General features: G+C 54.8%; 1 protein-coding gene across 4 annotated transcripts in view; it reads right to left on the minus strand.

Annotated features, from left to right (window-relative positions):
• ZMIZ1 (zinc finger, MIZ-type containing 1) overlaps positions 1 to 19,936 on the minus strand; it is a 220,496-nt gene extending 200,560 nt beyond the window's left edge. For all 4 annotated transcript variants that reach the window (XM_004680707.2, XM_012723707.1, XM_012723705.1 and 1 more), the window contains exon 1: positions 19,706 to 19,936. The gene's annotated coding sequence lies outside the window, so the exon portion shown is untranslated. The remainder of the gene's footprint in view (positions 1 to 19,705) is intronic.
• Between the last annotated feature and the right edge of the window lie 1,640 nt (positions 19,937 to 21,576).

The raw sequence follows: 21,576 nt of genomic DNA on the forward strand, positions 1-21,576 counted from the left end.
GTGAGCAATAGGGCTGAGCCTAGCCCTGCAAGGCTCACAGGCTGGCTGACCCTGCACCTTCTTAAAATAGGTACCCCATAAAGCCTGGGCTCCCTGAAAGTGTCAGCCTCGTGGGTGGGCGCCGTTTTCTCTTTTTCTGAGCAGGCCTCTCCAGATGGGCTGGCAATGGGCAATGCACCACTGCACGTGGCTGGCTCTTGGCATAGTGGACCCTGGCTACTGTCTGCAGCTCCGAACATCTCTACAAATGGTTGCATTGTTCTTGCATCCTGGAGCAGGGCATGGCTTTCTAGAGAAGTAAATAAGTGGGCTCCTATGTGCTAGTGTGGGGGCCTCCAGCCACAACCCCATCTTTAGCTCACTGTTACCCCCCGTTTGGTTCCCAGCACACTGTGGCCCCTGGCCCACGTTCCACATCCTTCTCCGGCTCCAAGCTCATGTGGCCACTGGCCCTGTCCTTCCTCCCTTCAAAACCTCTTCCAAACTGGAGCTCCCTGCCCCGTGGTCTTCAGCTATCTCATCACAGCTTGGGAGGGTTAGGGTGGTGTAATAGAGCTCCCCACCTCCGCCCCCTGAGGTCATGAAGAAATCCCCCCAACTGCAGGCACCACATTATGTTACTGTTGGCAGCTTCCCTCTGGCTGCTTCAGGGGCATCCTGGGTAATGGAATTGGGAGTGGCCATCCCTACTGGGCTTGTTTTCCCATCAATAAAATGGGTGGCTAAATTTGATGAGGAGCATGCCACTGCCCAGGCCCCCACTTTCATTTTAACTGAGCACACCAGAAGAAACAGCAGGAAGGCCAGAGCCCAGAGCAGTGAGGGACAGTGGGAAGGCAGTTTGGGGAAGAGGGGGGTTGTCGATAGCTGCAGGAGCCTTAAAAGCTGGTAAAAGACTTAATCCTGCATAATGATTTACAAAGTGACAAGCAAAATAGATTTACTGTGACAGCTTGAAAGGAGAACCACAGAAATAAAATTACACTTGGCTCATCCTGTCTGCAACCTGTCCCCTCCCTTCCCAAAACCAGGAACTTGCATGAGTACACAGGGACACACGCGCTTGGGTAAAAACGGAGCAGGTGGCCCAGAGGGTGGCGTGTGAGAAGGACAGAGGAGGAGGGGGTGAGACGGCCAGGTGGTCCCCGACTCCTGGCGTGGCTGGTGAAGTCTTACTCCCGCCTCCAGAAGTGACACTCACAGCAGCTCTCCAAAGCCAGGGTGGTCCTCATTAACGGATGAAAATATACCCAGTTGACATAGCCTACATGGGATCCACCCTTTGGTGAGCACATAAAGGGACCCCCACGTTCCCGTGGGACTCTTGTTTCCCCAACTTCTACTTGACCCTTATTTGATCCAATATTATAGTCCTAAGACATCTAGTCTCCAGGTTTTCAGGGCCCAGGAAGGGATCTGCTGCTTCCCCTGGAACAAACAGGCCACTTGAGCAGCCCTAGGTAAAAACCAGCCGAGAAACATGCTCAGCCAATTCCATCTCAGAGCGAATGAGCAGACCTTCCCGCCCACAGGACTGGGTACAGGTGCAGTGCACTTTTTCTGCCATGACCCCAAATCTGTGGTTACACAGTGCCAAGGGGTGTGAGTTCCCCCACTGAGGGGTCCTGTTCAGCTTCAGTGACTGAACAAGGCTCCAGCCTCGACCAAGATGTCCCCCAGGCAACGACTCCACTAGCTGCTTCCAGCTCGGTGGCCACCCTCCACCTCGACCTACCCCCTCCTTACTCCTCCGCTCCACCCCTTGTGCTACACCGGGCCAAGAGGCACCTGCTGGAACCCTTCAGTCCAAGGCAGGGGTTGGCAACCATGCCCTGTGGGCATGGATTTAAAAAGAAAAGTGAGAAAGGGTCGGGGGTAAGGAGAAAGACACCAGATTCCCCTAAGTAGCTCTGGATCTGTAGCAACTTCACTCCTCTAAGCTGCAGCTCCTGCTGTGTAAAACAGGGTAAACCACCCACTGCAGAAGGTTGTTGTGACTATGGCCAGACCCAAAAAGTGTGTCTGCTACACAACAGGTCTTCCCAGGGAAGTGGGTGTGCTCTGGTAAGCATGGGCTGCATGTATGGACAGTGGGGCCAGCCAAAGAGAAGTTCTGACTCCAGACACTCCTGGATTAGCGAATTTACTTGCATCCAGATCCCAGGGAGCTGCTGTGCTGAGGTAGAGAAAAGATCATCACAGGCTGGCTCAGAGACCCCAAAATTTCCGTTCTGTTTCTGACAAAGACTGACATGCCGGGTCCCGGCACAGTCTGTGGAGACTCTTGTCTCCCTCCCGGTCACTCTCTGGCTCACACCTGGCAACTCTCTGCTCAGGGAAATGCCGCCCTGTGCCCCTCACGGATATAGCACAGGGATGTGCTTAGGCAGGCCTGAACACTATGTTTACCCAACAGAAGAGTGTCCCTCCTCCCCTGCTCCCCAGCACCATGGCAAGCCGGAGCTCATTTGCCCACAGATTCGCCTGGTGCAGACGGGACTCCAGCCCCTGGCCCTGTCCAGCAAGTCTTGCCCAAGAGCTCCCTGCAGTCTGACCAGGCTGCTGCTGCCAAGCCAACTCTCCCAGGAAGTCATGCTGAGGAGGACAGCGACTGGGGCACAGGTGACTCCCTGCAGCCTCAGACCGAGGGAAGCTTTGGGCAAGACAACCCGGGCCTGGGCATCTGGCCCTCCCTCGCCATCCTTGATGCTAACTGGGGGGGGGGGGCGTCCAAATAAAGGGGCCAGTGGGTCGGTCTATGTCCATGGGGCAGCTGGCACTCTGGGGACTGAGTTACTCGATTCTTTCTCAAGCAAAGTGTGTGTGTGTGTGTGTGTGTGTGTGTGTGTGTGTGTGTGTGTGTGTGTGTTACTTCCAAGGCACCCACCAAGAGTGAAAATGTATGTATATATATTCCAAACTACAACCTACCAGCACTGTATAAAGTATGGCCATCATTTATTCATTCATTTATTCAACAAACACTTTGCCATGTTCATGGATGCCAAACACAGTGCTGGGTGTCAGGGAGTCAGGACCCCCCACGTCTGGGAACCCTGAAGGTAGACAAGCTGCTGCCAGGTAAGCATTGCAAGAGTGATCAGAGAACAGCGTTGGGGGGAATGGAGCAAGACTTGGTCTGGCTGGTGCACAAGGCAAGCTGAGACTTGAGCAGGGTTTCACAGGGTGTCTAGGAGTTCACCAGGCAGAGAGAGCAGAGAAAATCTAGGTGAGAGCTAAGTCGGTGCCAGAACAAAGGGCCTCGAGTGCCAGGCTGCAGGCAGTAGGGAACTATAAAGCAGTTTTCAGTAGAGTGGAGGAGTTTATCAAGATTGGAGGTGCCTTTGAAGGTCATACCAGCGGCCAAGTGGAAGGAGGATAGGAAAGTGGGTACCGGAAGCAGCGACCTGCGGGGTAGGCGGCTGTGTGTGCAGAGGGGTAGCTTCAGGAACGTCAGGAAGTGAAGTCTGGAAGCCTCAGCTCCCTGAGTAAGTTCTCCCACCAGCCAGGCTCTGGGAAGGAGAGGGGGGATGGGGGAGCACTCTTAGGCTCCAGTGGGAAGAGGAGCCAGGAGTGCCCCCCGTGTCCCTCAGGGAAGTGAGCTGGTGGAGTCCCACTCTGTGTCCTTACTGTGACTTGACACGAATTAACACAAGGCTTCCTTTCCTTCAGATGCTTCAAATGCTTAACCACCCTCCACCAGAAACTTCTTTAGTAAAAGTATAAGCCATAGGGACGACAATGTGCGCGTCTTCCACGTTCACAGTGTGTACCTTAATGCACAGAACAGTCCTAGCAGACGCCATGTCATTGAGCAAGCCCTGGGACAATGGAGGTCAGAGGCCGAGGGTTCAGGCAGGAAGAACAGGAAGATAAAAATCCAAGGCACAGAAGAAAAAAAACAACAAAGGATAACCGAAGCAGAGTGTTTACTAACCCTCCTTGCCTTTTTGGCATGAGAAATCTGACTAAATGAGAGATGGAATTATTTACGATATGGAAGCCAATAAAGAAAAGGAGCTGTTTAAAAAAGGTAAATAAAGGAAATAAAAAAAAATGCAAGTCAGACAGCATCAGCTTTAAAAGACGGGGATTAGTTAAAGATACAGAAAACCAGTCCCAGGGCTTAGCGCTAACTAAAATATTGGATTTTTTTTTTTTTTTTTAAACAGCCGACACACTGAGACGCATTCCAGCAAGTGAACTTAGCATAGCAAAACCCCATAAGCTGAAAAAACTGGGCTTTCTGGGCAGTTTTCTGGAATTTCTGAACTTTCTGAAACTATCTGGACATCTGGGTCTGCATTCCACCCATTGCTCATCTATTAGTGCTTCACTGAACCCCTTCTCTGCTCCTGGGGATACAGGAATAAGACACAACTGGCACAGCCACGAGGGGACAGTCCAGAAGAGAAGAACGCAGTGAACTACGGCAGCACAGAGGGGGACACATGAAGGGCCCCAAGGAGGACAAAACGAAGGCTCCCCCAACTGTCTACACCAGAGGCCTGCCCACCAGTGGCAGACCTGTTGACCAAAGTGAGAATGGGGTGGGAAGACGTGACACCAGCAGCACTTAGCCTCTTGAGGTAGGGTGCTAGTGGAGGGGGCCTGGAAATAAAAATGCTCAGACTTTCCAAAGAGAATCCCAGCTAGAAACAGCTTCGAGGCACAACTAGGAAAACCCAGGGCAGAGGGAGCCCGGACTTGGCAGCAGTGATCATGAAGCTCATCCGTGGTCCAGACGGGAAGTGGGCAAGGCTTTTCTTGCGCCCAGCTCTGCCTCGTGGTGTTATTCAGCTCAACAGGGAGAAGTGACAGGCAGGGAATGCACATCCAGATGGCCACCTGGGTCTCTGGCCTCAGGGAACAACTAAGAAAAGAGGGGTACTTCCTCTCCTTCATAAACAGTTCTAGATTCTCATTCTTGAAAGGTTCAGGTTTATGTTTCCAAAGAAAACGGTGTCCACCAGAGCATTTCTCTGCTGAGGCCTGTACTTGCCTCCAGCTGGCAATCCTAGCAAGTGTTCTACTGGCCACAGGCTGCCTTCCTCAGTCTCCCTCCCAGCAGCCTTGGGGAGTGGGCAGTCTTACCTCCTTTACAAATGAACAAGCAGGTTTACAGAGCCCCAGAGGCTAGCTCTTCTTAGCTGGTTTCTCTCCCGGCCTAGATGGCAAGGCCAACACTCCTGAGCACCAGGAGGCAATCAGTAGGCATCCCAGGCTGAGGCCTCTGCCCTCTAAGCATAGTGGCAGGTGAAGATTTGGCTCAGGGGTTGGGTCATGGTGGGCATCTTGGAGCTTGGGCCCCACTGGGGTAAGAAACCAGATCTGAGTTCTGCATGGCTGGTGCAGAGCCTTCAGCTCCACCCTGCCGGGGACCTGCAGGCCTGTGAAGGGTGCTGGCAGCTAAGCTGCGGGTTTGTGCTCAGCTAATTCTTGGCTTCTGAGCAATGAAGTGGAGAGAGAAGAGACACAATTGAGAAGGCACTGCCCACCCTCTCAGCCCCATCACCATGGGTGGCCTCCTTGGCTGCCCAGGACTGCCAGCCTCAACCTCTACTCAGAGCAACAATGTTGAGAAGGCAGCACTCTGAGGAAGCCAGGCCCACAACTAACACGGCTCTGGCCATCTTCAAGGTGAAGCAAAGTGATCCAGAGCCTACACAAGTTCAGACCAGCATGAACTGGCCTGGTCGCTTCCACCCCTCAGAAGCCCACTCCAGCCTACCTTTCTGCTCCCCTCTGCCATCTTGGGAAGTGTCTTCCCTCTTTGGACGTCTGCAAATCACAAGAATCCCACTGTAGCCAGCAACCCTGGGGCTCTGGAGTCGCTAGGCTTGGGCAGATATTTTGGAGGAGAGAGATGAACAAAACTGAGACCCAAGGAGGGCAAAGGGTCTACCTGTGGTCGTGGCAGGATCAGAAGCACAGGGACATGGAATATTAGAGCTGGATGTGCCAGGGATGGAGGCTCAGGAATAGGAATGGATCTACCTGCTCAAGGTGACTCTGAATCAACAAGAACCTTATGCTGAGCATGCTGGGCTGATCCACGAGAGAGTTACTCTCTATGACCCCCAACCTCAAAAGTTAGGGAAGTTGCAACGCTTCTTTGTTCCCATAGCAACTAGCTACTGTTCCAAGAATACACTGGACGTGCTCGACCTGGCCAAGTTGCAAGGACACAGAGACGAGAGAGGGGATGTGAAGGGTACCTGGGCCCAACTCCAATTCTGGCTGATCCAGGAGATGGAATACGGGAGGAAGGATAACAGGGGAACTGAGTCAAGAGGACATTCCCTGTGTCTAAGAGTGTCAGGGAGAGACTCAGCAGTGGCAACTTTCAAACTAGGCTCTAAGGGAAATGTAGGAGTTCACCAGATAGAATTACAGGGGTGGAGGAATTGACGTGTGCAAAGGACCAGAACATGAGGGTGAGGGCATGTTAGAAAACAACAGTGTAGAGAGGATATGAAAGTGCAGAAAAAGGGATGAGAGGGTAGAAAAGGCACAGGGGAGAAGAAAGACCAAATGCAGAACGGCAAGACTATCTGTGTGGACTCGTGTATGAGGAACAAGTCACCAGACCTCTACTTTCCCTACTGTTAAACAGGCACCTTGTTGACACAGAAGCTTACGCAACAGGGAGGTGGCGGGCATAAAAGGAAAGCTTCTAGCCCCACGTGAAGCCCTGCTGCCTGCCTTGTGCAGGTGAGTAGGCAATCCCACTGGATTCTGGAGATGACCTTGGTCAACCTTCCAGATACAACCAGGACTTGAGTTTGTCTCACAATCTTTACCGAATCTGTGGTCCAGGCCACCCACATTCTTATCTGGGTTACCCTAGAAGCTGCCCAGCTGTCCTCCTTATTTCTAGCCATCTCAGTCAGAGGATTCCCTCAGAAGACCTATCAGATATTCTCGGTCCTTTAATTAAAACAAGCTAGTCCAAATCACTGAGGGTGAAATCAGAAGCCCTTCTTGTGCGCCATAAGGCCCTCCATGACCTGGCGCCTGCCTACTTTGCTAACTTCCTCTCTTATCTTCCTCCCTCAACCACACTGGCCCCTGCCTTTCTTAGAGCATGCAGATATCTCCTGCCACAGGACCTTTGCACAGCTTGTTCTCCAGTCTGAAAATTCTTTTTCCAAAGGTTCACAGGATTTACTCCCTTACCTACTTGAGTTACCTGTTCGAATGCAACTTCTTCAGAAGCGTTCCCTGATCTCTCCATCAAAAGAAGCCCTATCCCCAATGCATCTCTCTGTGTCATCTTATCCTGATTGGATTTTCTTAAAACTACTTATCTTATCATGACATCATACATTAAGTGGCTAACTTTTTTGACTATCTGTTTCACCTATGAGACTGTAAGCAAGTCCTCTTTCAAATTCACCACTGTACGGCCAGGGCCTAGAACAGTGCCTGGAACATATAGGCATTCAAAAACCTGGATGAGTAAGTGAGTGCATTTTTCCTGGGGATAAGGGAAACACACAAGGATCCCTGCTCTTCCAGAGGCAGAACACTGGAGGCTGGAGGAGACAGGAAACCTTGTTCCTAAGCTGGCATAAGGGCATCCCCACTTGGAACATGTGCCAGTGTACCAGCTCCCCACACCTAGAAGGGAAGCAATGTTTGGGGGCCTGGAGGAGTCCTGAAGGCAAAACAGCAGCCGCTAGTCCGCACAGCGGCTGGGTCCCGTACACACCTGGCAGGGTGGCTCAAGGAATCGGCCTCAGGGAGTGAGGAATGGAAGGAGGCCAGACCAGGGCGGATAAGAGACATTAGCATCTTGCTGGCTATGCAGTCATCTTCCTTCTTTCTGAATCTCCATTCACAAATCTGGGAAATGGGGGTTAGAGAGTTTGGTGTCCCAGTTCTTTCTGCTCCAACAATCTGGGCATCTTTGGGTCTTCAGAGCCCTGACAGAGTTTGTAATAGGTTGATAAGAGGGCCACAAATTCAAGCCCCAGGTCAGGACTATACCCTGCAGCCAGCTTGACCAGACACCTAGGTGACGGGTGGGTTCCTGGGGAACCTGATTGCAAATTGCAGAACAACCCTGAGCCAGGAACTGAAGAATATGTTCCATTCTGCACCATCAGTCAGGGCTGGGGGAGATGGCAGTCTCACAGAGGCCCCAGGGAACAACCACCTGCCCCCAGGCCCAGTGGTACAGGTGAGCACAGCCCAAGCAGGTGAGCATAACCCGAGGCACTAGGCCCAGGACTTGTGGAGATGAGGCTGGTAAGTCCAGGGTGAGCCAAGTGGCATCCCCACCACTAGGTCTCACTCCACCCAAGGGTTCCGATCCAGTGATGAGGGAGCTGGGATAAGAGGGTTTCAGCTCCAGCTCGGTCACACAGTTGCCTTGTGACCTTGGAAGGCCTCTGTCCCCTCTGGGGTCAGACTCAAAGGTTAAATAAAGGGGTAGTTTGGGATGGCCTCCAAGGCTTTTCTGGGCTGACATTATCATCCCTGCATATGGTAATAAAACACAGCCCTGCCCAAGGAGGAAACACTGCCCAGCATGCAAGGACTGGCCCTCCCCTCTGACTCTCGCAATATCCCAGAGGGTGCTGCCAGCAGGCAGTACTGCAAGTTCTGACTCCAAACCTAGAGCTCTCTGCAGACACCCCAGATCTCTGGGTCCTCAACACACTCAGGCAGGAAGTTCCCTGACAACGCTCAGGCAGAGAACAACCAAAGCTGGCTCTGGAGGTGGGGGGTGGAAGCCCACAGGAAAGGAACACTTCTCACCAACCCTGCCCCCTCCAGCAGGGCCCATTTTCAGTGGTGAGTGGGCCTGCTGGGTGAGACTTGGAGTCTTCTCAAGCCACCCAGCCTGTTTGGCCCTGCTCAAAGGACTGATGTCAGGCCACTTTCTTCCACTTGGTCTGTTTTCATGCCTCACCACCTGGGTGAGACCATTTTCAGGGCAGTCCTGAAATCTCCAAGCTTCCAGGTTCTTACCAGAGACAGAAGTAATGAGAGGCCCCAGGGAGAGAAGCCTACCTCCTCCAGGAAGCCCCCTCTTGCCCCTTCCGACATTGGCCTCAGTCTGGAGAGGAAAGGTTGGGGTAGGTCCCTTATGTCAAGAGTGGGAGAGAATCCTGAGAACAGAACTCACCATATTCTGCATGCCTTGCAGTGAGAACTAGGGGCAGATCTCCTTCCAGGCGCCATATAAGTGGAGCCTCCTAGTGGAGGAGCCACGGCCAGGCAGGGGCAGTGAGGAGGGGTGCTGCAGATGGGGCAGACATCTGAGGAACAGGCATCAGAGGAGGTGGCTGCCCCCAAGCTCCCTGTGGTCTTGTGAATCAAAGGCCCGATGAATCCTGGAGACAGACGTGGCAGGAGCTGGGAAGGGGGCCCGAAATCTCTAGGGAGCTGGCTGGGTGGGCAGCCACCCAGGAGCATAAGGTTCTGAGAACTCAGGGGCCCACAAGGATTCGAACTCCCAAAGCAGTTCCACTCCTTCTGTGTAAAGGGGTCAACCCTGCCAAGGCAGAACAAGCAAATACGAAGGTGTCGGGCCACACCGTCCTTTCGCAGGAAATCAATCATGCTGAATCCTCTGCCTACAAGAAGCTCCTTTCACAGCCACAGCCTCACCATCAAAGACCAGGCAAAAAATCACACCTGCCTATCCTTTCTTTTCCCAGGATCTGAAGCACAAGGGGGTCCGGGAGCTCGGACGGGCTACACGAGATGGGGGAGGGAGGCTGATGACCAAGGAATCCTCGGGCCTGGTTCCTGCTGCTGCTAAGCCCACTCCTTGGAATCTGTAAAAGTGAGGGACTCGAGGTCTATGAGCCAGGGAGGAGAACTGGCTGTCTACAGTTACTGAGGGCCTACCAGCTGGGGCCCCCAGCTCTCCTCCCCAAAATCAGCACCACGGTACCCTTAAGAGGCTCACAACTAATTCTGACCAGCAAGGCACTGTGAAGACATGGTGGGGTCCCATATGCAAATGTAAGCAGGTACCAGCGCCCATGAAGAGGAAACGTTAACCTGAGCAGGAAAATCAGGCAGTGTACCCAACAGGGCTGAGCTTGGCCTCCTGACCCAGAGAGGTAGCCCTAAGCCAGTTGTGCCCAGCCTTCCTGGAAGAGGGGGTGGGCAGGTATTTCCTCCCTTCGCCCTAATAGCTAGCTCTTTCTCAGGGCATTCAATCCTTTCTGAAGACGCTCTGGTCCATCCCGTGGAGGATCAGACCCACGGTCTCAGCAGTGAAGCAAGCCAGCGTGGAAGCCATTCTCAGCGGCCCCCAGCTGCTGTGCCAGGTCTCATGTCCCGAGTCCTACCGCTGTTAGTGACCTTGGTTGGCTAGGTCTCTTCCCCTCCCTTGGCCTCCATTTCCTCCCCACACAATGTCCAGTTGGATTAGAAACTGGACATTGAACACAAATGCCTCCATGGCTTGGGAGATCACACCAGCAGACGGGACAGGAGGGAGTGTAGTCAGCATCTTACGCACACAGCATCTTATTCCAGAGACCCTTGGATTAGGGGCATGGTTCTTATGCTGCTTTCAGGTGTCCAGACTGACTTATAAACAATCCAAATAAAGCCGTGGACCATCTCTCCAGAAAAACATGTTGTAAAGCTGTACTGGCAGGCAGGCTCAGGGGCTCGCAGGCTCACACACTAGCTATAGGTCCTTGCCTACTCTGACAGTCAGCAAGCCTTGAAGTCCATGTTTAGGGACATGGCAGAGATCCACCCTCTGCTAAACTGCCCTTGTGTTAGGGAATGCCCAGCCACAAATAGATTTGTGGTCCGGTGACCAAAAAGAGGGTTAGCCAATGTAAATGGCACAGACTGGGGGGTGAGGAGTGAGGTTAAAGCCAGCTTTAAGACCAAGAGCGCAGGCTGCAGCGGAGTTCTGTCCATGGATGGGGAAGAAGTCACCCTGAGAAGGTGGCTCTCCAGCAGGCACCCCATCTGCTGGACCAAGCTGTAAGCACCAGAACTGGGAAGAATGGTCCTGGAAAGGATCATCTAGTCTGGCACTTCCAAGATGCTCAACAGTTATTTTCATAAAACGACATGGTGGAATAGTGTCCTGTAGATTGGAGAAATGCCGGCGGAGGCAAAGGAGGGTCAATTCCCCAGGAGAGAGATGGTAGGTGCTGTCATCCTGTCCTTCCTGGTGTCCCCAAGAGAATCCACTTTGGGGAACTCTGATGTGGTCTCAGCTCACAATTTTCAGATGAGAAAACTGAAGCTCAGTCAGTTATGGTTTGCAGTGATTCTGTGCAAGTTTGTGTTTGACGAAGCCTGGTTCCATTCACGCTCTCCTTTTCTCCTCAGGGATGAGCCAAGGGGGAGGTATTATTATCACTCACTTCAGTTTACAGGGGAGGAAAATGAGGCACCTTCCAAACATGTCTCCGAAGGAACCGGGCTTCAAATGAACTGCAATAGGGCGAATCAAATGTACTTGGGCTACCACGGGGGGCCTCTGACCCATCAGCCCTTCCTGCTACTTAGGTATAATGTGGATAATGGCAGAAGGTTGGCACCTGGAAGCTTGGAACCTGGTCAGGCTTTGGTTGGTCCTGAGGGACCACGTGGCCGTGGACAATCCACCTGACCCAAGCCTCCTCCTCTGTAACTTTCAGGTAGTCCGATGCTAACAATTGTGCCTGGATCCATGAGAACAAGGGTCATGAACACGACGGAGGCTGGCATTAACTGAGCATTTATTATGGCTCGGTGTCTGTGCGCCATCTCATGTGCAAGGCAGTATGCTATTTTTATTCTATTGGTAAGCTTGTTGTGCAGATTTGGAGACCACAGTTGGGGAAGTTAAACATCAGGAGCCCAAAGTCATATGATCACAAAGAGTGGAACTGAGAACTAACCCAGGCAGTCTAACAACTTAAAACAAATTAGCTGCCTAAGAAGTGCCACCTATTCTGATATTTATGGTAGACTTAGATAAGTTGTTTTAAAGAAGTAAATAAGAGCAGGAGTGCCAAAGCATGGCATCAATAGAAAATTCCTCTCCTCTCCACCACGCCACCTGGTCCCCCTGGGTACCCAGTGCAGGGGAGACATCTTGCTGTGTGCTGCACCACCAGTACCTTCATCTCTTTGGGATTTACCCTACCTACCTACCAAAGCAAGAAGGTTGGACAGAGCCCCTTAAAGGGGCTTTCCCACTTGCAAATGCCACATTAGCACCTTCAGGACCCTTTCCCAGGGGTCTCCCTGGGCCCTGGCTGTCTCTCAGCCCAGCTGCAGCCTGGCTAGAGCGGTGCACTAGATTTTCCAGCTTTGGTCAAGGTGTGGGACCTGAGTGAGTGGGCAGGAGCCTGTGGACAGAGCGAGGTCCAGGCACTTGGCATCTTGCCCCTGGTCTAGTAGCCAGGCTGGCTCTTCCTCCACTGCTCTCAAAGGGCCTGATGCAGGTGGCTCCCACCCAGCTTCTCCTTCCACAGAGGAAGTGATAGCGGGAACATGCCAGCAGGCATTACCTCTACAAAGGACACAGGTCAATAGAGGAGGGCTGGTGGGGGCCAGAGACAGGCAGAGGAAGTGCCTCATCTTAGACTAGAGAGACCTGGGCAGGTAATAAACCCTGTGCCCTCCTGAGGAGGTTCTGGCTTTACACCAAATGCTAATCCAAAATGCAACCCGCTTATTACCTTTTAAGAAGTAAGCTGCTGAGTTGGGGCACTAATGGTGAGCCCCTTCAGCTGCTTAGGATGGGGGCGGGGACACTGGAAACATCCTACCCTCCTTATTCCTTTCTCTGAAAGCTTAGACATGACCTGACTTGGGTTTAGCACTTCCTCCCAAGTCAAAGATGGAACAGCATTTATTTATGAGCTCTGAAGGTGGCTAGCAGGACTACGCCTGGCCCAGAGTACATGCTCAATAAATGTTTAATGAACTAATGGACTGGGAGAGACGGGGTTCCAGGCCTGGCTCTGTCACTGTTCGCTGCTGTCCTTGGATACAGCCAATCGGATCTTTCCATAGCTGGGTTTTCCTGGGCTAGAAGAGGAACAATCAAACCAGGTAACCCCTATTAAATGCTTAGGGAGGCAAAACCCAGAGACAGGGAACTTCCAGAATGGAAGGAGATTCCAAATATCTCTCTGCTGTTCCAGAGTGAAGAGGAAGACAGGATGTAAACACGGGGGAGGAGAGGGGGGGTGGGAAGGAGGGGCCTCCCTCCCAGGCAGGAGCTCTGAAAGCAGCCACCCCCTACCAAGCCCTCACAAGAGCCCACCTCTGTGGTTGGATGCAGGAGCTGGTGGGAGCAGAATGGGGGTAGGGCAGCAGGAAGGTCAGGGAAGGACTGCCAGTGTAGTAGTTCTGCAGTTCTGCCAGTGTAGTTTCCATTTATGCCAGACACCAAACCATGACTGTGGAAGAACAACTCACTTAAAGTGCAAAGAGATTGTATTTTATCATTACACTCACCCCTCGTTGCCACACTCTCCCATCAGAATACCTTTATTTTTTTTCTGGCACAGCAATAATCTGCACTGAATTGGACCCTCCAGTAGATCAAGAATCTGAGACACATATCTGGGCGAGAGAGGAGAAGCCTCTACATCTGGAAGCTCAGGGAAAGACGGACCTGAGATACCAGCAGAAACCCTGGCCAGCAAAGGCAACGGCATGTCAGTGAAGGCAGCCAGCATGTACATTCTGGGGAGAGACTAGGTGATGCCAATTAGGGAGAAGAATTTGCAACAACCAAAGCCCCAGCCTCTATCTCTGGCGGTGGACTTCTCTGAAGGTTCACTGGCCTCTGAGCCATTCCAGATTTGCCCTGAGGTTTCCAGGGGCAAAGATCACCGAGTCAGACAGCAAGTTCCAGCTGTCCTGCTACTGACAACTATTTAGGCCCTGAGCCAGACCCTGCCTCTTTAGGCCTCAGTTTCCCCATCTGTACAGTGGAGGCTTTAAGCTGATTTCTAAGGGCCATGCTTGCCCTGACCGTGCGTGACTTGAAGATGCTACGAAAATGCACAACACCTACTATTACTCAGACCCCCACCCCAGAGACCTTGCAAGGGAGTCCACAGTCCCTGCCGGCTGTCTAAGGCTAGGACTGGGGCAGAGTGCAGTCCCCACACCGTCTGTCCTCAACAGCCTGCTACGGCTGAAACCTTCAAGTGGTTACAATTACAGCCGGGCTAACAGGATTAGGGGAGCATTGAAATCTAAGAAATCTAATTAGCTCAGACACCCCGGCCGCCCCCAGCACAATCCTACAGTAACCCCGGCAGCTGGGCTTGACAGGCAGAGGCCAGGGCCCTCTAGGGCTATGGTCATTACCTGCACAGGTGTGCCAGGCTGGGCCAGACTTCCTGAAGAGGTACCAACTGAGCCTACTCCCCCCTCTGGACCCCACCAGCAGCAGTCTTCTCCTGGGGTGACACTGATGCATTCCACAAAACCAGGTGCAGGGTCCTGGTGAGCAGGCCGACTGTGTTGGGGGCAGAAGGAACCCCAGAGCCCCCACAGGGCAGCCACCCCACGCAGCCTGGGGACTGACTCAGCCAGAGGCGGGGCAGGCTGAGTCAAGGTCTGTGTCTATAGAAACCATTGCAGCCCAGGGGAGAACCTTGGGTCACACAGGGACCTGGGCCTGGAAACATCTCTGCTTCCTGCTTCAGAGTCAGGTTGAAGCCTCAAGCACAGAAGCCTACCTGCTCCCCATTCCTTCCTTCCTGGGCACAGTTCTTCCTTGTTAACCCTCATTCTCAGGGATCATACCAACTTCTGTAGCCAGATCCCCAGAAAGGTCTAGGAAGGGGACTGTGGAGGCGGTAGCAGAGTTGACATCAGTATGGCCTGGGCTTGTGTCCCGGCTTCGCACAACCAGGCTCTCCGAACCTCGGTTTTGTTCTGTTATTCGGTGGAGGCCAACACGGTTGTTACTGGGGTTAAACAAAGCGGGGAAGCGCTTCCAGGCCCACCAAGTGCTGTGCAAAGGCGAGGGCTGGGGTTACTGCTGTCATCAGGCACCATGGCAGGCAGCCAGCTGCTGGTGGTTAATTATTTATTTGGACTGATCTTTCTGCCCTTACTGGACTGTAAGCTCCTAAGAAACTGGAACGGACTTCCACGTTCCTGGGTCTCTGACAGGCCCCCATACTGTTGGCTCTCAGTAAATCTCTATGGCATCAATGCTGGGCCCTGGCCTGACCCCACCCCACCCCTGTTATGTGTTTCCTGCCTTCTCCCTATCCCCCCACAAGGAGACAGTGCCAAGAGGTGAATTCAGTACACAAAGGCAGATAGATGCCAGTAAGCCCCTCATGCGACCCTTCACCAGTCTCCACACTCCCCGTAAGAGCAAGAGATGTCACTTCACTGTGGGTCAGTATAACCTGCCTGGTCTTGAGACTGTACCACTGAAGAAAGAACAAGTCTGGGATGTGGGAGACCCTCAGGCCCAGCATGAGGGTCAGGACGGCTGATTTACAAAAGGCATGCTCATATGCACTGAGCTATCCGCTGAAGGCAGAGGCTACCACAGGTGGTGAGTGCCCTGTCCCAGAGGGCATGCAAGCCCAGATGGCACAGTGATGTACCAGGGAGGTAGATCAGATGAGGAGACTGAGGTCCAGCAGTGACTGCTACTGGCCCCAAAGCAGCCTGCCAGCTACAGTCTCCTCTCCCTCCTCTCTTCAGGTAATGGGAAGACTTGTATAGTCACAATGGGTCTCTGGAGTCTTTCCCTAGAACTGGTACCTGAGACTGGTTTTCTCAGTCTCCCTTCATCCTCCCTGAGGGCAGGGCCCAACCTCAGAATCACCTCTGGAGCTTAAGCCAGGAAAGCCCAGCCTTCCCTCCCCCATCCTCAGGGGCGCTAAGGGACAAAGAGTCCCCCTTGGTGGGTGTGGACAGAGGCCACTGTGTCCTGCTGAGAGGTCAAAGCAGTCACCAGGCAAGGCTGCAGCAGGGGTCTAGGTAATTAAGGCAGCCCAGCCTTTGTTGTTCACACAAAACTTAAGGAACCTCATAAAGATGAGGTGGTGATAGGGGCCAGGCAGGGGCCCTTGGGAACAAAGTTATGAATGAAAACGTATGGGACAGTCACGGCCTGGCAGGCCCTGCTTCCTGGTTCTCTGACAGAGTGCCCAGAGAAGCTTCCAGAAATTAACTTGTTGGTGCCCAAATCTCTTACAGCCGCATCTCACCCTGAGGCTAGGGTCACAGTTGCCTGCTGGAACCAGGCCAAGGCCAGAGAACTCAGCATCCATGGCTTCACACACGGGTACTCTTGTGACAAAATACTCAGAACACAGCAGGCCTCTAAGTGTCTGCCTTCCTTATCCAGCCCCCATCTCTGTCAGGCAGGAGCAAAGTAAGATGGGTCCTTTCCTTGGCAATTTTCCAGTGGAAACCTGTCCTATGTCAAAGCCTAAGTCAGGGCGTATAGCGGGTGAGGAGGGGGGTCAGGGATGGATATAAACCCTCAAATCAAAGGTGAATGAAATCTTAAAACTCTGAAAAAACACCCAATTTCCCCCAAATGCATTCCTTTGGTTCCAAAGTAACACACATTCTATGGCAGGTAGTGTTTTCAATGTGTTCCTGGGGGTAGAGGTGTGTGTACGTGCGTGTGTGCGTGTGTCTGTGCATGTGCGTGTGTGTATCTGTGCATGTGCGTGTGTGTGTGCGTGTGCGTGTGTGTGTGCGTGTGTGTGTGTGCGTACATGTGTACACGGGGGAACAAGGAGAGGGAGAGAGAAGCCCTGACTCTGTGGCCAAACCCCAGTCTCTGGACCTTTCTCCACTTTGCTCCTGGCTGTGAATGCAGCTCCTCCCCTCACCCCCCTTTCCTTAAGAGGAAAAAAGGGACATTTTGTCCCACAAAGAAGCCAGAAATCCCTTTTTTGCAGACAGGGCCAGTTATCAAAGTTTGCCTTAAGTCCAGCAATTTCTTCTTCCCAGTTCTTCTCTGTGAGCCATACCCTGAAGGCTTCAACCCCCAATCCAAAAGCCAGTTCAAACTCTTGAAAACTCTGTCTCCCCGCTCTAGTCCCCCACATCCATCCCCTAGTCAACTGCCACCAACTACCAGCAGCTAAAGTTCTGAGGTTTACAGGTGAAAGCAGCACTTCAGAACCCCTTGACTCAGGACAAGGAGATGCTTCTGTCCTTTTTGGACAAACAAAAACCCAACCAAAATCATAAAGCTCAGAAGAAAACACCATCTCCCTCCAAATGCATTCCCTTGGCCCCAAAGTCACACGTGCTCTGTGGCAGATAGGGCTTTCAATGTGTCTTTTGTTTGATGCTGGTGTTTCAACATCCTCAACTTGAAGACAGAAAGGTCAGCATAAGGCTTGGGGCATTCATAAACCGCGCCACCAGGGCCAGGCAGCCAGCAAGCCAGCAACCAGGAATCTCCCCACTCTGGACCTTCTCAAAGAGCCACCAGAACAGAGAACCTAAGGGGCTTGCTCCTTCAGCTAAACTTCCCTGATCACTTGTTAGCAACTTCTCAACGCTGAAAACCTTACAAATGCCAGAGAAGGCAAATCAGAATTCACCAGCAACCAAAGTGCCCATTCTCAGCCACAGCGCCTGCCTCTTTATCTCTACCTTCAAAAAAACAATAATAAGCAAACTCAGGCACCTCTGGGAACAGCCTCTGGCCTCTAGCCCTTCCCAGTGTAACCAGCCTGTCCTCACACCCACGAGGGAGGAGGAGACCGCACTGGTTAACCCTCTAGTCTACCAGGCTCTGTTCCCAGGTTGCAGCAGGGAGACAAACTGTTGCTCAAGAAAATCTTCCAGAAAACCCTTGGCAGCAGGAGGCTGCTCCTAGCAGCTCCTGCTTAGTGCCAAGCCAGGGCTCTGAGGGGGCAGCTTCCCAATGCCCTTTTAAATCTGAGGGGCTGGGTCCTACTCGGCCATGCCCTGGGCTGTCCATCCAGGGGGCTCCAAATGGCAGAGCAGGGAGGAGGAGAGGCTGGCCCGGCAGTGCCCTCACCCTGCCAGCTTCTTGGAGGACCTCTGAGAGAACATTTGTTTGGGCTGCCAAGTTAAATCTTCCTCCCTCATGTCAGGGCATTGGAAAAGCAGTCAGGGGAGTGGAGGAGGAGGAGCGGGGAGGAGCAGCGAGGGAGGGAGGGAGAGAGGGCGGCAGGCTCTCAGAGCCCCAGTTACTCGGGCACTGCTGCCCAGGAAGCGGCTCTCAGGCACAGCCAGGACACTGGGCACCTAAGCAGAGGCCCAGCCGCCAGGCCTCCAGGGTCAGAAGCCAGATTCTGGGCGCCCTTGGCCCCTGCCCGAGGAGAGGTCCTCGCACGGTGCCTCGCTGAAGGGGCAGGGGGAAAAGGGAAGACAAGAGGAAAAAGTTTGCGGCGGGGCAGGTAGAGGGGTAAGGCAGGGCGGCCCTGCAGTCGGGCGTCCCCGGGGAGGGGTGGGGGGCCCGGGCCAGTTGCCCTGGCGCGCTCCCGCTCGGGTTGTTTACATTCCTGGAGTGTCTTTTAAACCCCGGGCTAAGGCCGGCTCCTGGCCTTCTGCAGCGGCGGCTCCAGGGCAGTCTCCCGTGAAAATCTGCTGGCGCACAATGGCCGGGGAGGCGACCGCCCCTCGCCCGCGCCCCCGCTGCTCCGGGGCGGAGAGCCTGCCCTCCGCACCGCGCCCTCTCCCCGCCCGGCCGGCTTCCTGGACAGATGTCCCCGGCGAGGGGGCGATGCGCGCCTGCTGCCCGCGCCCCAGACGCCGAGGCCGTGCTCCCCACTGTTTTCTCCCCAGTCCAGACGCCAGGAATGTGGAACAAGCTTCCAGATCCCGCCCCCCACCCCAGCTCCAGTCCTGGCCCCCCAACCTCCGCCCGGGCCGGCCTCCCACTCCCCCGGGGCCGCCGCAGCCAGAGACCAAGAGGAAGAAAGAACACGGGGAAATTACTTTCATATTTGCAACGCGCGCGCGCACACACACGCACATCCCTCCGGGCTCCCCTCCTGGCCCGGGCAGTCCGGTTCAGGCGTTGGCCTCAACGCCCCTCAAGCGTCTGAAGACGCACTACAGGAGGCCCCTACACATACCCCTAGGCGTTCCCGGCTGGTACGGTGCGCCGCGTCTCCCGGAGCAATTCACACACAAACAACTTAACCGCGCCCCCACTTCCCATTTACAAAAGTGTGTGTTTTCTGTGGAAATTCAGAGGCACAACTTAACATTACCACCCCTTGCCACCCCGAAATCCGGCGCCTTCCTTGGCGGTTGTCGTCCACACAGGCGCACAACTTCGCGTCTCCCCAAAGGAGAGGAGAGACCGAGATGGTCCTTCCCCGGTCCTTCCCTCGCTCGCTCCCTCTCTCCCTCCCCGAACCTCAGTCCAGCCCGGCCCCCGGGTGCACAGAACGAGGGCTGGAGACGCGCCGGCAGGAGGCGGACACCAGGTCCGCGCGCGCACAACCGCACTCATGCCCCGCACAGCCAGCCAGCCCCGGCCCCCGCGCGCAGCCTAAGCCGGCTCCGCGCAGCCCGGCGTTCGCCGGTCGCCTGGGCCTCGGCCCCCGCCCGCCAACCGGAGAGCAGAGCAGCCGGGCAGTCGGTCGCACGCTCGGCTCTCCTGGTCTCGGAGGACGCTTCAAGAGAAAAGCCCCGGCGTCCAGCCCCACACGCTTGTACCCCAAGAGTACACGGGAAGCGAGAGGAAGGCCCGGGGCCAGCGGGCGCCCGGGTCTGTCCCCAAACTTACCCCGCGCTGCGAGCGCAGCTGCCGCCGCTGGAGGACGCGCCGCTGCTGCTGCCGCTGCTGCCCGGCTGGGCCAGTGCGGGCCGGGAGGAGCGCGGCAAGGGTGCCGAGGTCGGCTCGGCTCCGGCTCCTGCTCCGCGCCGACCAGGGCTAGGGTCACGGCGCAACGCCGCGGCTGCTCGCTCGCTCGGCCGTCCGGTCGCTGCTCGCCCGCCCGCCGCCCGGCCGCTTGCACTCCCGGGCGCCCGCCGCCGCTCGCTTTTTTAATGTCCACAGACAGTGAAAAGGAACTCGGCGTTAGGGGGTGAGTAAGTGAATCAACTCGCCCGGAGCCGAGCAAGTTGAAGTGTCAGATTACATTGGCTATTCTATTTCCAAAGGGCCCCGCGCCGCCGGCCGCCAGCAAAAGCCGGCGCGGAGCTGCGATCGGAGTGGAGTGCCGCGCTACCGACGCCGCCTGCGCTCAGCTCGGCTCGCGCCCTCCGCGCTCTCTCCCTTTTCCTTTTCACCTCTTTCTCTTTCTCGCCTTTCCCCCCCACCCTTCGTTTGCTCTCTTTCTTCCCCGCTTCTCTATCTCGGCCCTTTCCAAGCTTTCCCCGTCTGTGGCTTTGATGGGCTTCGCGCGCCACCCCCCCATCACTCACCTCCCTCTTCTCTCCCCCTCCCTCCACTACTCCCAGCCCGTCCTCCGCCTACCGCCCCCCGCCCTTCCTCCGCCCCAGCAAGTTTGGAGTTGGAGAGAAACGCTGAGCCTTGGAAGGGACCCATTTGGAAGGGGGGGAAGCTATCATCACCCTGCTCACCTGACTGCTCCCCGACTGGAGTGCACTTGGGGCCATGAACCTGTCAGGTACCTAAACTGGGGGTTGAGCGTACTGCTGACAGTATCGCCACCAAAGGCTTCCCTCGAAGGAGACTTTGGGGTTTCTCAAAAAGCCCAGGGATTAGCGGATGGGACGAGCAAAGGACACCCCCAGCCCAACAAGGGCGATTTTGGGGGAGACCGGAGCGCGGTCCCCCGAAGGCTGAGAAGGAGCGATGAGCTCTCTCTGGCCCCGGCACCCTGCGCCGTCCAGAGGCGCAGGGGTTTCCCCGAGGTCCGGAGGGAGCGCCCAGGCGGGGTGGAGGCAACCAGACCCGGTCCCAGCCCTCTATCCTGGGCTGGGCACTGCTATCAGCTTCGGAGAGTGATGGCACTCATAAGGAGCAGTTGAGTGGCCCACTAGCGGGGTTTTCGTCTCCCACCCCCGGGAGCATCTAAGTACGCACCCACTTTGGCTCACGTCCACTGCCACTCACACAGAAACTCCTACACAAACGGCACCTATATAGGCGCCCACCCTCCGTATTACAAACACGCTTGCACCTTCACCAACACCCGCACACGTTCCGCACAATTATGCCCATGTACTCGGCCACGGCAAACACCCAGACACACAAGCAGTTGTACGCACACGCTGCTTACAAACCCGCATACAGTCAAAAAACAAAATACCAAATGTTCCTCTGTGCTCTAAATCCTCACGTTCGCGTCTACATACAAACACATGACCTTCCCCCCCACTTCCTCTTCCACACCCCTTCCTCAAGCTCCCCACATTAGTCCCAAATCATAATCAGCGCCCGCGCAGTCAGAGCAGGACACACACGCACGCACGCACGCATTCCCCTCCCCGCACTGGCGGGGAGGCTTCGGGCCCCGCGCCGGCTTCGGATTCCAGGTGTAGCGGTGATTCCGCGCTCCGTGTTTTGCGGTCCGCCGCGGTGTCGGAGGCGAGGCGAGGAAGGGAGCTGGAATAACAAAGGCAAGTTGGGGAGAGCGCAAGGGGGCGCAGCCTTGGCCGGGCCGCGGGGGGAGCCCTGGTCGGCCCCGG

Source organism: Condylura cristata, unplaced genomic scaffold, assembly GCF_000260355.1.
Source record: "Condylura cristata isolate star-nosed mole 26May11 unplaced genomic scaffold, ConCri1.0 scaffold00011, whole genome shotgun sequence".
Classification (NCBI taxonomy): domain Eukaryota; kingdom Metazoa; phylum Chordata; class Mammalia; order Eulipotyphla; family Talpidae; genus Condylura; species Condylura cristata.